Source organism: Podarcis filfolensis (assembly GCF_964270895.1).
Source record: "Podarcis filfolensis genome assembly, chromosome: 13".
NCBI classification, from domain to species: Eukaryota; Metazoa; Chordata; class Lepidosauria; order Squamata; family Lacertidae; genus Podarcis; species Podarcis filfolensis.
The window spans coordinates 17032955-17047917 of NC_139615.1; the positions used below are offsets into that span (position 1 = coordinate 17032955).

The window sequence follows — 14963 nt, forward strand, 5'->3', positions numbered from 1 at the left end:
GCTCTGGTTTCCTTAACTGTGTTCCATTGCGCCAGAAGTGGTATAGTCATGTTGGCCACATGACCCGGGAAAGAGCTGTCTATGGACAAACGCCAGCTCCCTCGGCCTGAAAAGCCTTTGACTGGACCTAACCATCCAGGGGTCCTTTACCTTTTTTTACCAAGAGAGCCCAGGTGGAGGTCATGCTTGAGGTGTATTTGCGAACAATTCTACTGACTCATCCTGCTTCCCAGACGGCGCTTATGGGACAGCACCTGCCGTTGCTTTCCCAGCGTGTGCCCTTCCTGGAGGGTGCGCTCAGCCCGGATTCCCGGAGCTGTTGACATACTGCACATTCCTGCTTTTGCATCAGCGGCTTTTCGCCCGACTGCCTCTCTTATCCCCGTCCTGGAACCTGGCACTCGGCTGCCCATGCACTCAACCAAAGGCTACAGATTCTGAGCATGAGGCAGGATGAGGTAGCGGAACACTTTGGGTTCCAGGTACAGGCTAGGGTCATGTGTTTTTTTGTTTGTAATTCACCCCCTCCCACCTACTCACCCACATAAAATGTTAGCTCAGGGAGATGGCTAAGCTAAGCCTTTCTCTCTTGTGAGTTAGGGCTCAGCCAGACTTCTGCTTCCCCTGTCACTTCCCCCCAGGAAAACTCAATCTTTGCTGCTGAACTGGAGCAAACAACAAGTGTGGACGGGGCCTGTACTTAACATCCTGGGAGAGAAAAACAACTGCAATGTGGTTGCATTGTTACGTGGGACCGGATTAGAGAAATTCTCAGAGGACAAGGCTTTCAGTGGCTCTGATGGTTATGTCAGAGGCAGTGTGCCTCTGAATATCACTTGCCAGGAATCTCAAGGGAAGAGTGTTGCTGTTGCCTTCAGGTGCTTCTTTCAAGCCTCCCCCCTGGTTGGACACGGAGAGAACAGAGTGCTGGACTAGGTGGGCCGCTGGCCTGATCCAGCAGCAGGGCTGTTCTTGTTTCCTTCTGATTGTGGAATACACACATCCCTCCTCCTATGGCTCTCCTTTCCATTTGTCCATTTTATATGTATTTTTAAACTGAATATAGGTATTGGGAGGGGGTAATACCAATACTCAGTTTACCTCAGTTTACTCAGTTTCATAACTATACCCACTTTATGTATTTAACGCCCCCCCCCCGCAATCCCACATGTGGTGTCAGTACATCAAAAACCACCTAACCAGATAAAGTATCTCAGCATCCACCTCTATCCTACATTTTAATGAGCCACCAAAACCTAGTTCAGGTAAAAAAGGCTTTACAGTGTGGTTTATCAAATAACCACAAACATGGTGAGAGTTTCGGCATTTCTTTTTACATCAATCCAGTGGAAAGTTCTCCTGTGCGTTCTCCGTTACAATTGCGTGCGTGCGTGCGTGCACGCACACACACACACACACACACACACACACACACACAAATAGAATTATAAATGTGTTCATTTATATGCTTCTGTGTTTGAAATGTATTGTGGGATATGACCGTAGAGGTCTGTGTTAAATTCCCCATGTATTTGTGATGTGGGACCAGTCCCTCACCTATCAGCCGATCCTCCCTCACAGGATTGTCGTGAGGATGAAGGTATGCGTGTGAGCTCCCTGTAGGAAGGGCAAAGCGAACGATGTAATAATTAACTTTAATCAATTAACAGTCATTAACTTTTGTTTTGAAATAACAATCAAAATCTCCAAGCAGATTGTCTGTTTTTAAACCTGTTTTCTGTCTGTAGTTGAGTGTGCGGATATGTACGACTCTCAGAACTTCATTTAATGTGCTGTGTGTGTATGTGTGTGGTCTTAAAAACGCTTCTCAAATGCATTTTTTAGAATTTACTCCATGCATGGTATAATAGATGTTGAAAAGAGTTGCCTTTCTGCACATCCATCTGCTCATATTTGTCTACCCGTCACTGACCTACCTAGCGATCAGATCGCCTAAGGTTAGGCTGCCTGTTGTCTGTGAACTGCTGCTCCTTGTGGTTATAGCTCCCCTGTCCAGCCCCCAGGAGAGTCATAACTCTGCGGTTGGACATGCCAGCTCTCTCCCCCCCCCCCACCCCAGTAGCTCTGACGTGGCAGGAAGCGTCAAGGGGGATGTTTAGATAGGACCAAACTCTGCCGTCAGCAGCGCACACTGTAATCCAGGCTCTTGTGTCATCGGGACGGTGAGAGAGATGGGATTCACACCAGAGTGTGCACAGTCAGGGGCTGGAAAAGGGATCTAGGAAAATATGCATAGACACACACACACACACACACACACACACGCTCCACTCACAATACATGCTCATCGCAGTGTTTGTATATAACTGCCCACTCACAAACGCTCATACCTACACACAGACACAAATGTCACGCAGGAAATGCACTATGAATACACACAAATGTACACAAGCACACCCATGCAATGCGAGCTTGGAGATAAGTAGGTGGGAGTATGCATTGTTGCGTGCTAACATGCATATTTCTGTGCCGTCCCACACAGTTATTTGTGTCATGGAATAGCTGTAGCGTTCGTTGCACAGGACCCAGATGTCTTTCCTCAGAGTAGCATTTCTGTTGCAGGTATATTCACCCATCTGAATACATCTGCTAGCGCAAGTACGTTTGGCTGCACAAAGGAACGTTCCCCACCCACTCACCCCCGTCCTTTCCTCGCAGCCCTCATGCCCCCCCCCCAAATCTGTTCAGGGTTTCCCCACAACCCTCCAGAACAGATTTGGGAAGGGTGTTGGTGGGGGCGGAGGGGTGCAGGGAAAGGAGAGGGAGGGGAAGTTTCGTTGTACAAGCTGAAATCCTTGTGCAATGGATCTATTCAGTTGGATAGCACCCATTGCTGTTTTCTTGTGTTCGTTGTGTGGTATCTTGTAGCACAGAAAATTCCATTCCTGCCGCAATGAATGTGTGTATGGCAAGTTCTTAGGTGTTGTGTATCTGCTGTACCAAGTATAGAATCATTCTTGCGCTAAGTGTTGCCCTTACAGGGAAATGTTTGCCTCATCTACACATACATGAACCCACCCACACCCAAGCCGTCTCCCTTACTCCAGTCTGCCATGTGCATTTCTGTTCATAGCATGGATGCAAGGGTTTAGTGCATAGATGTACTGTTTGTTATATGTCCAATATGTGGTAAGACAATTGTGATTATTTCTAGAGAAGCTTAGTAGTTTCTCTCTGGCATTTACATTACATTGTAACAGCCCCTTTCACAATTTAGGTGTGTATGTGTGTGCATAATAACAACATACTGACCACATTTTCACTGTTTCCACATTTTCTATTGTGAACTTTTTGGTGTACAAATACGTTTATGGCAACAGTGATGACTAGTGGCTAAGAACACGCTTCAATAAAAGGGACTATACTTGGGATCAACTACTCAGCTGTGAAACAGGACATTCAAGTCTCACCTCTACCATAAACTTACCAGATGATCTTATGAAAGCTCAGCTCCTCCATCTGCAATGTGAGGGGAATAATAATACTGACCCACCTTATAGGACTTCCGTACAAGGTACTGAGATCATGGTATGTGAAGCGCCTTGAACACTAAAGTAGAATAAAAATGTTGCAATACAGTACAGTGGTACCTCGGGTTAAGAGCTTAATTCGTTCTGGAGGTCCGTTCTTAACCTGAAACTGTTCTTAACCTGAGGTACCACTTTAGCTAATGGGGCCTCCCACTGCTGCCGTGCCGCCGCCACACAATTTCTGTTCTGAAGCAAAGTTATTAACCCGAGGTACTATTTCTGGGTTAGCGGAGTCTGTAACCTGAAGCGTCTGTAACCTGAAGTGTCTGTAACCTGAAGCGTCTGTAACTCGAGGTACCACAAACAACATACGGGCTGATGCCACTGCTCAATTTGGAGGGTCCAACCCTCTCCGCAATGCTGCCTCCCCCTTATTCCTCACCAAAGACCACTCTCCATTACTTCTTGCCAAAGGCCCTCCCCATTTTCTCGCCAAACCTCCGCACTACTGCACCCACACCCCTCACTCAACCTGCTCTGTGCTGCAAGCCTAGCTTATTCACTCTCTCCACCCTGCTTGACTGTGCAGCCCAATGCTCCCATCACTGCAAGCCCACCTTGGTTACCCACCACCTGCCTGTCTCTGGTGCTTCCTTCACCCTGGAACATGCACAGTCCATTGCCAGTGTGACAATGGACTAGTACAAATACGGTATAGAGAGAGGAAGGAAGGACAGAAAGTTGCCCTAAGCCAGGGGTCAGCAAACTTTTTCAGCAGGGGGCCAGTCCACCGTCCCTCAGACCTAGTGGGGGGGGGCGGACTTTATTTTGAAAAGAAAAAAAATGAACGAATTCCTATGCCCCACAAATTACCCAGAGATGCATTTTAAATAAAAGGACACATTCTACTCATATAAAAACACGCTGATTCCCGGACCGTCCGTGGGCCAGATTTAGAAGGCGATTGGACCGGATCCGGCCCTCAGGCCTTAGTTTGCCTCCCCATGCTAAGCCAACTTATTCTATGGATGTTCATCTTAGAAACAATCAGTTCTCTCCCCCCCCCCCCCACATTCCCTTCTAGTGCCTTCAAAACCTCAGTGGCTTTTTCAAGTATTCTAAAATAATTTTGAACCACAAATGTTCTTATTTTTTGTTGCACTGGACAGGAATAATGTGATAGCATTGGGGAAGCATAATAAATCCACAACTAGCGCACTGTTATTCTGTCAAGAGCATGTTTTAAAATACGCCTGCACTAAAACACCAGTCTGGAGGGACCCTAAGTGGTATGAAAAGTTGCGGGCCGACCAGATACCTGTGGGAGGCCTGCAAGCTAGACATGACTGCAACAGCGATTCTTCCAAACCGGTCTTCAGAGGCACACAGCCTCTGACAGTGGAGGTAAAACATAGCCACAGTGGCTGGTAGCCACTGGAGCGCTGGGGAGGGGGGAAAGCCCATTTCCCTATAGGAAATAACCTGAGCAAATGGGTCTCCTGCATGGGATTGGATCCCCGCCACCCCTGACAGCAATTGCTTCACAAATACTCCTTCGGAGCAGCCCCTGTGCAAAGTGACAGAGACGCTGAGCTCTTCCAGAGAGGCCTGCTTATTGAACACTCATTCTGAATAGCGTGCGCAAAATTTGCGTGGAGATAATACAGCATCACTGCTTCCCAAGCATTTGTGTTCCCAACCCCCTGCCTTTTTAACAACCACAAATTTAAACAGAACCTCTGAAGAATTATTATTTGCTTGCACAGAGATTACAGGGCATCATCCGGCATCAACATTATCCCACCCTTCCCAGGGCATTTTCTTGACACAAAAATTTCCGGGATTTCTTTGGAAGCAGGTTAGCTGTGCAAAAGCAATAAGTCTGCTTTAGTTGCTCAACCTAAATTTCACAGTATATTATTAAATCATGCCTTCTAGATTGCGACAGCCTAGAAGCGGACTGTGTTTCTCATCCCATCCCATGCTTTGATGGGCTGCAGCTGGGCTGCTTGAGCTCCGGGCCTGCTTGAGGCGGCTGGTGCGGGCCTCAATTCCTCTTCCAAAATTCTGTTTCACACACTGCTCTGAATTCTTGCCCCTATGCCTGTCTACTACGTACTGGATATTTCCTACAGAGGAGTGATTTCAACATAGAGGTTTTGTAACATGTACACAGTTAAAGCTATGGTTTTCCCAGTAGTGATGTATGGAAGTGAGAGCTGGACCATAAAGAAGGCTGATCGCCGAAGAATTGATGCTTTTGAATTATGGTGCTGGAGGAGACTCTTGAGAGTACCATGGACTGCAAGAAGATCAAACCTATCCATTCTTAAGGAAATCAGCCCTAAGTGCTCACTGGAAGGACAGATCCTGAAGCTGAGGCTCCAATACTGTGGCCACCTCATGAGAAGAGAAGACTCCCTGGAAAAGACCCTGATGTTGGGAAAGATGGAGGGCACAAGGAGAAGGGGACGACAGAGGACGAGATGGTTGGAAAGTGTTCTCGAAGCTACTAGCATGAGTTTGACCAAACTGCGGGAGGCAGTGGAAGACAGGAGTGCTTGGCGTGCTCTGGCCCATGCAGTCACGAAGAGTCGGACACGACTAAACAACTAAACAACAACAACAACAAAAACAAGAGCCGTTGAGTTCAGACGACTGCAGTGTGTTGTACGTGGGGCTGCTTCTGACGAGCGGTTTGCAATCACCAACGGGTTCAAAACTACACTGGCCGGGTTACTAACCAGATTTGTTTCTAGGTGCAACTTGGAATTGGTTTTGACCTTATGGTTTAAGCCATAAATGCTTTGAGACCGATGGTATCTTGAAGAACCACTTGCTCCAGGGGCTCACACCTTGCAAATTAAGGTGCAGACAACGGGGATACAAGCCCTTTTCTATAGTAGACCTCAGACTCTGATATACTTTCTGCAGACACTTCTGTTTTGACACCCACATTGCGTCAATTTTAAGCTTTTCTGCTCAGCTAAGCCAGACCTCCTATTTGGCGGCTTGATCCAGTCCCTCAAAATGCCAATAATTTTAGAAGAAAAATAATTTTTTAAACAGGTAAACTGACCTGTAGCTTGGATTTGTTTTGGTTCTTTGACCAAAACCAGTTTGCCACCTCTGGCCTAAACATTTGGTGGCATTTAATTTGTGATTATTATTATTATTATTATTATTATTTATTAGGCTCAGGTAGGTAGTCGTCTTGGTCTGAGGCAGTCAAAATAAATAAAAAATTGTCCAGTCTCTAAGGTGCTACTGGACAATTTTTTTTATTATTAGGCTGTTTTTGTTGTTGTTACGTTTTTATTATGCCTTGCTTTGTAATTAGTTATTGAGAGTCCCCTTTGGGAAACGGTATTGCTGAAAAAGGTGGGAAATAAAACATTTTAAACACCCAAAGATTTAGATGGTGGCGGACTAGCTCCCGGGAACATTTTAGAGCATGCATTTCGATGATAGGCCTTCTCCCTCGGAAAGAACCCTCACCTAAATTTCTGCAGTAGCATAATGTAGTATTGGAGGTAAGAGCCGTAAATGAAACCATGGATTTTGGAAAGTGTTCCCTTGATCTGGCAGAGCCTTCGGCAAATTTTTAAAGCGGGGAGGGGGGAGAGAGTCTGGGAGGAAAGGGGGGCTGCATGATGAATATTCCCATCCACCCCCACCTCCTGTTTAAAGCCTTGTGGTCTTTTTTTCCCTTCTCTGTCTCTTGCTCAGGGGCTGTTTCTTTTCCTCGGGTTTGATATTTTCATAGTGAGTCCATTTCCCCCCAAGGTGGGGGTCAGAGCCAGGGTGGGGGCAAACGACGCCGGGACGGAGACTCATCATAGCCTTTTGCTGTGGCAGTGTCTGAGGAAAATGCAAACAATAAAAGCCAGCAGACGCTGACCACAGTGACCTTTTGGGCAACTGACGCAGAGGACGTCAGGCAGCCCAGAAGACCCACGGGGGGCTTCACCCCTCCCCTGATATATCCCAGCTCAGGGGTTCCCTCTTCACTTTTACCCTACCGCCCCCTCCCTCCCCCACCCCCGGCTCCCTTGGCCATTCCAGATTCATCGGATTCCCCGCCTCGGCTTTTTGGCAGCCGCCTCCAAACGAAAGAAGATAACAATCAAAAAGTACACAAGCAAAGTATATACCTAATGGCGTACATGGGGAGATGGATCCAATATCGCACACTCGACATTGCAAGCCCCCACACCTACGCAAGAGGAACTCCTCGTCTGCTAGCCGGTTGGGTATGCATAAGTGAAATGCATATAATATGAAACAGGCATGGACTCAGTTCTTCCTCAAGACGGTGGTTCATGGGGCTGGGGGAGGCAGCAGAAGCGACACACAGTCATGGACCCGCTTTTATAGATTTCTAGTATGGGATGGTGTCTACAGAGTTGGACTAGGACCTGGGAGACCAGGGTGCAAATCTCCAGTCACCCATGAAGCTTGGACCAGTCATTGGCTGTGGACACACCTTACTTTGGACACAGAGTTCCCCTTCACCCAAAAAACCCTGAGAACTGTAGTTTATTACAGGTGCCAGGAATCGTAGCTCTGTGAGCAGTAAACAGCACTTCCCTGTGATTTGTGTGTGGGTGCTTTGAATGTATGGTGTGTACACAACCACTGTCTCTTAACCTGACCTACCTCACAGGGTTGTTGTGCGGACAAAATGGAGGGGGAGAGAACTATGTACGCCAACTTGAGCTCCTTAGAGAAAGGCAAGATATACATGTTGTGATGAATAATGGAAATGTGCTTACGCAGAGTTATGGTATCCACGTCCCTCATATGGGAAAATACACAGACTTTCCATTTCCATGTACACATCCACAAATATGCACACACAGAGAGTGAAGGGAAGAACCACACATATACCTCGGCGTAGAAAATGCACAGCTATGCACCAAGGAATTCAGAGATTTTCAGGCATGGCAAAGGGACCGAGGGACCCACACACCCATGAAAGACACACAGAATGATGCAATTGCACACTTATCTACATGCTGTGGCAGTTGGGTGCTTCTGCTACCATGCAGATGGGTGCATGCAGGCTAGCCAAAAGCACGTACCTGCAAACATTCATAATTATGCATACGCGAAGACAGAAGCAAAGTACCACACACATATGCACAGATCCACTAACCGATCCCGTTACGCCTTTATACATACATTCATGGCATGTGAAAGTTCTGCCTGAGGAGGAAAAAACCGCAACCACACACACACACACACACAGAGGCAGCAAAGCAAAGAACCACACGCATCCCCACACAGAAGAATATACAGATTCATAAATTCCAGTTCCACGGTTACCCACTCCCATATTTCTACCAATGAAAACAAGAATGCGCAGCCAACCAAACCTCATGAAGGAAAGCATACACAAAATTACTTTAATCCACAAACCAACCCAAGTTGCATGAAACATAATCCTGTACTGCTCTTTGCATTTCAGCAGACAACTGAATGCACAGTTACGTATACAAGAACTCACACATAGCAAGGCTCAATGTTGAAGCTCATAGCTTCCCACGGGCAACAAGAAAAGGTTGGATGCAGACTGAGGGTTGTAGCTGTTGTTAATCATATCCAGAGTCGATCCATTGAAGTTAATAGATGCGACTAACTTAGGTCCATTAGTTTCAGTGGGTCTGCTTTGAGTATAACTTAGTTGGCACAACTCTAATTGCACTTCTATTAAAATCAGTGGGACAAGTTAGGCATGATTTATGTCCCATTGATTTCAGGGGGAACTAAGTATTACTAACCTGCGTCTGGACCCAGCTTAGTACTGTACAGGCTAGATTTATAACCCACCTTTTCCATAAGGTCTAACCTGCTTAGAGGATTGCTGAGATGAAGCACCCTGTGCTAAGTTTATGTTGTTGTTCAAAGTTTGCATCTGCATAGGAATTGTTTTGAGATGCTTTAATTGTGTCAGTGTTATAGTTTGCTGCCCTGGGCTCCTTGGGGAGGAAGGGTGGGATATAAGTTTAAATAATAATTATAATGGCCATGAAAAAAGAAGATGGAGAACATTGCTGCTTTTTAGTTTTGGCTCTCACAGAGGAGGTAAGCCTGTGTTTGGCTGTAGTATTTCATACCAGCTCCACAGCAAGAGGTGTAGGGCCTCAGTCTCCAAAAGCAGATGATTAAAAATAAAAAAGCTGGGTGGGAATAAAAATTAGAACTTACTGCTTCTAAAATATTGTAAAGAGATGGCTATACAAACTTTACTATTGCCACAATACATGAGATATATCAAATTGACATACAATAAAATAATGGTGGTAATTGTTTTAATACAATAATAAATGTAGTATTATAGCCAAACAAATGCGTTTCAACCCTTTAGATGAAAGCTGACGTGACTGAATTTATTTTGTACGGAAAAGCATTCAATCTCCATGGAAATTAAACATGTCATGGAAAAGGGGTTCTGGGCTAGCCATCTCCAATATGTGAGGTTAGGATTTGTTTATTTCTTTTTAATAGAGGAGTTGTCCGTCCTATAAAGCCACCCCCACCTGCGGTTTGCAGTTGTCCTCTTCAGACCCAGGTTTTACCACCATAATGTGGACAAGACCTTAGTCAATTCTGACCGTGTAACTTTGGAAACATGAAAGGTTTTCTTTCTCCATTGCTTGTTTTATTATTCCTTTTGGTAGCTTTTAAGACTGCAGCGGTTGGAACCCCTGCTGATAGGAAAAGACTCATTATCTTTTACCTCAGAGTATAAAATTCCTTCTAGCCACCCATTCTTATAAAGTGTTGAAACCAGTAGTAACATTTGTCCTACAAGCTCTGTATCATAGACAGGAAAGGGCAAAGAATGTGGGTTGGGAGCCAGTTTCTGGAACAGATAGCAAATTGGCTGACAAATCAAAATAGTATCAATTATTTGCAGTTTTAATCATTATTATTTATTTCATAGTGTGCCATGGTGATTTGCGGAGTAACACATTTTACCTCACGTGTCTGAGGTATGCTTTTATTTTAATTTTGTATCTGCATATCAGATGGTTTATGGCTTCCTAGCATTTTTTAATTGTGTATTTCTGAAGAAACAGTTCCGTTTTTTAATCCCATCGGTTTTAAGAACCTGTTAAGCATGCTAAATCCATTTTGCATTTTAGCAAGTGGCTATATGCAACTGAGGAAGCCCTGGTAGCTAGTGATATATTATATCCACTTAGAATTGCTTTATGTCTCACTTAATTGTATTTCGTTTTACAGTTCTCTTTTATTTTCCTGTTATATGAAAAGGCATAGAGAGTTGTAGAATTTCTAATAAATGAAACTGAATTAATGACTGGCAGTTAAGGCAACTGATGTTTAAATATTTCTTACAAGGATTTCTGGGGGCAGACGTAGTTTATCCAGACATACCCAACAGGGACCTGCAGCTGATTCTAGCAGATTCTGACAAATATACCTGTAGGACGTCAGTGTTTGCAAGCTAGGCTGGGTCTAGACGCATCAAAGAAGCGTTTCATTTAAACGCATTTTAAACTTTGTATGAGAAATCGGGTTGGCAAAAATGGAACTTCACAGCGCCATCTGGTGACACAGGATGCATCAACAACGCTTATAAAGCGCTTTTTCTTTGCCAGTGTAGCTGAGTCCCTAGTATCACATCAACACATTAGGGGTATCCTTAGAACAGCTTAAGCATAGGCCTGAAGGTTCAATGTGTGGATATTCTCTGGGGTTTCCATGTACCTGGCACACTGATAGCCAGCCACCTGATCCCTGTCCTGATTTTGTGTGGCCTTCCACTTCTCCTTGCGCAAAGTAAGGGCACATCCGGGTTTGCGCACCCCAATTCTTGTCCCATTTACGTGCTGCAAACCAGCTCCCACGTACCTGCATTCTGAGCGGTATAATCTTTCTGCAGGTCTGAGTACATTTTAGATGTTTACTGAAAGTATCCTTCATTGTCTGGGCATTCCCCAGCTGTTGGTTGCTGAATTGTACTTACTGCTTATTATTTTTAATATTCTGCAGCCTGATGGTTTGAAGAATTTGCATGTTGTTCATATTACCTATATAGGTTTGTTGTTTTGCTGTGTGCTTTTGACTTTTTGTTATTTCAGAGAGCCCCTCCAGACCGGGGGGGGGGGGGGGCAGAAGTGTTTGCAGAGGTATTCTGCACCATGTTACAGAACCCATAATATTATATTAGTTGCAGATTTATACAGTACTACACATTTTTATGCTTTATTAATTCTTCTGTGATGCTTCCCCAGTGTTTTGCATTACTGCCCTCTTAAGGGGCACTTTTGCACTATAGCACAAGAAAAGTGATACCAAAACAAAAGTAAACAAAAGCATTTCTTGGATGAAAGGTCACATGATTTCAGCTGGAAGATGTGGGACATGTGCTGATTGGAAATGAAGCAGTGTGTCTGCCGCAGAAATGTTTGTACGTGCGAACGCTATTGGAAGTGGGATTGTGTATTACTACCCCAATACAATAGGGACGCGGGTGGCGCTGTGGGTAAAAGCCTCAGCGCCTAGGCCGATCGAAAGGTCGGCGGTTCGAATCCCCACGGCGGGGTGTGCTCCCGTCGCTCGGTCCCAGCGCCTGCCAACCTAGCAGTTTGAAAGCACCCCCGGGTGCAAGTAGATAAATAGGGACCGCTTACCAGCGGGAAGGTAAACGGCGTTCCGTGTGCTGTGCTGGCTCGCCAGATGCAGCTTGTCACGCTGGCCATGTGACCCGGAAGTGTCTGTGGACAGCGCTGGCTCCCGGCCTCTAGAGTGAGATGAGCGCACAACCCTAGAGTCTGTCAAGACTGGCCCGTACGGGCAGGGGTACCTTTACCTTTTACCCCAATACAATAATCAGCACAAATAATCATGGGTGCATAATTAAAAGGTTGTCGGGGGGGGGGGGCAGACTCTTTGATTCCTTATTTTAAAGCCTTTTGAGAGATATTTATAAGATTGACTAAATAAAAATAAATAAATATTTCCATTTCTAAATGTAGGGAGCAAGGTAATAGGAGGAAATGTTTTAAAGACGTTGGACAACATCTGAAGGACAAAGTGGGTTTTTAATCTCAATGAATGAAATCATTTTCATAATTCATTCTGGTTACAGAATTGGGGGCTTTGTGGTTATAATGTTAGGGGTTATTAGTGATAAATCCTACATTGGCCTGGTTGCATATATTTCCACATATCTCCCCTTATGTATGGCCCACACTGCATACCAAATAGTCAACAGGAACCTTTTTGCCACAAGCAGTGCACTGTTTTTGCTAATGATTCAGGCAGATGGTACATGTGACTCTTTGCAAAGCCTCAAAGGCCTCAAAAATTTGGTTAACCTGTGTGCGGGCAAGAACATGTATATGACCTCTGCCGGGTCCCCTTCCCTTGCGCAGGGGGCTGGATCCATTCCAAGTTGCTTAATCTGGGCACCCTGCTCTGACAGTCACTCCACCGAGTTGGTGCGCCATTGGAAAAGCCCCCATGGGCGCCAAGCCAAAGGCGGAGAGAAGGTTTCCCCCATCACCTCATGGCCAAATATTTGCCCATCCGGCTTGTGTTTTCCTTGGCACCAACCCTGCTCCTTGACATTCCATCCCGGGTTTTGCTGTTATATGTCTTCCATGCACAGAGTGTTCTCAACCCAACGAGCGCCTAAGAAAATTGCAAGGTGACCCATGATGACACAAGGCATTGCCAACACAGTTTCAAGTCTAGCTTTGCCCTCAAGAGGGATAGAAACATTTTAAAAAGGGAAGCTGGGGTTCTTGGGGAGCTGAATTCTGTTTCAGTCATGTGCCTTGCTTCCATTTGAGCATAATTATAGAATAAGCATAACCAGTGCTCTTTTTTTAAAGAAAAAAAAGGCGCTGGTATTCACCATGTTGTTACAGTAAGTGCCACACTTTTAACATGGGGGGTGGTGCCGGCACTATGTACCCTTGAGTACCCCCCAGAAAAATGCACTGAGCATAACTTTGGTTATAAGGTTGTTGCGAGGGTGGAACTTTTCTCACCTCAAGTTATTTTAGAAATTATTTAAATGACAGCACACTCTTGGAATGTGAAGTGATACGGATGTTTGCCTCTGAGCATCTTGAGTATCCCTGCCCCAATGCACACAAATGGGTAATGGTATTTGGGGCTTTTACATGGGGAAGAGCAAATAAAGGGGAACAAAGTTTATAAAACTATGGCTGGAGAAAGCAGATAGTTGAGAGACAGGTTTTTCTCCCACTCTCGTGATGCTAGAACCCGGAGCCATCCAGTTTAACCCGAGTAGGACAAATGAAAAGAAGTGCTTATATGTACACGTAATTAAACTATAGAATTGTCCCCACAAGATGTTTCAATGGCTGCCGATTTAGCTGGCTTTAAAATGAGATTAGTCACAATGGCTGTGTCTTGCTTCCAGAATCAGAGGCCATGTGCCTCTGAATACCAGATGCTGGGAATCATGAATGAAAGTGTACTCTTGTGCTCATGTGCTGCTTGTGAGCTTCCCACAGGCATGTGGTTGACCACCGTGAGAGCGCAATGTTGGACTAGATAGGCCTTTGGTCTCACCCGGCAGGGACGTATTATGATATGAGATACATCCCTTCCCCGAATGCCAGGCATTGTGCCCACAACTTCTAGATCAAATGGCTTTCATGCAGCTTTTACTCTCCGCTGTGACACACCAAATCAAGGACACCTGCCCAAGGTACAAGGGAACTGGTGGGGGGGAAGGGCTTACAACAGACCTCCATGCTTGCTTGCAGCAGATTCAAGATCAAGTCTCGAACTGTGTTTGAATAACAAGACTACATTCTGATTTCTCACCAGATTCCTTTTCTCCTCTCCGCCTATCAGCCTATCATCTTCTCATCAGCAGTGCCCTGGATAGGCCCCACAGCAGAATGAACGGGAGAGCCCTTAAATGCAGCAAAGCTTGGTTACTACATTTTAAAGTAAGTAAAACCGTGATTATTACAATGTAAATAGCACTCCCCAAATAAGACCATTCCACCCAGAGTCTAAAATCGCCTAATTGCACCACTACTTCTCATATTAGAGCTGGTGGGTTGTGTTTTTTTTGCAACATGTACCGTATTTTTCGCTCTATAAGACGCACCAGACTACAAGATACACCTAGTTTTTGGAGGAGGAAAACAAGAAAAAAAATATTCTGAATCTCAGAAGCCAGAACAGCAAGAGGGATCGCTGTGCAGTGAAAGCAGCAATCCCTCTTGCTGTTCTGGCTTCTGGGATAGCTGTGCAGCCTGCATTCGCTCCATAAGACGCACACACACTTCCCCTTACTTTTTAGGAGGGAAAAAGTGAGTCTTATAGAGCAAAAAATACGGTAATTCCCACCCACTTTTTTGCTAAATATTTTTATTGTCACTGACACTATAATAGTGCATTAATGGTGAATTGATACTGGATTGTCCACACATCAATCTGCTTTACTCGTTC

General features: G+C 45.2%; 1 protein-coding gene across 6 annotated transcripts in view; it reads left to right on the forward strand.

Moving 5' to 3' along the window:
- The window catches only part of IL11 (interleukin 11), a 76324-nt gene that overhangs the window by 19141 nt on the left and 42220 nt on the right, over nucleotides 1-14963 (forward strand). For 2 of the 6 annotated variants that reach the window (XR_014540952.1, XM_083582169.1), the window contains one exon: nucleotides 14331-14455. The gene's annotated coding sequence lies outside the window, so the exon portion shown is untranslated. Of the gene's footprint in view, nucleotides 1-7544; nucleotides 7745-10440; nucleotides 10490-14330; nucleotides 14456-14963 lie in introns of those variants that run through there. The other 4 variants (XR_014540953.1, XM_083582170.1, XM_083582174.1 and 1 more) reach the window with 3 other exon arrangements.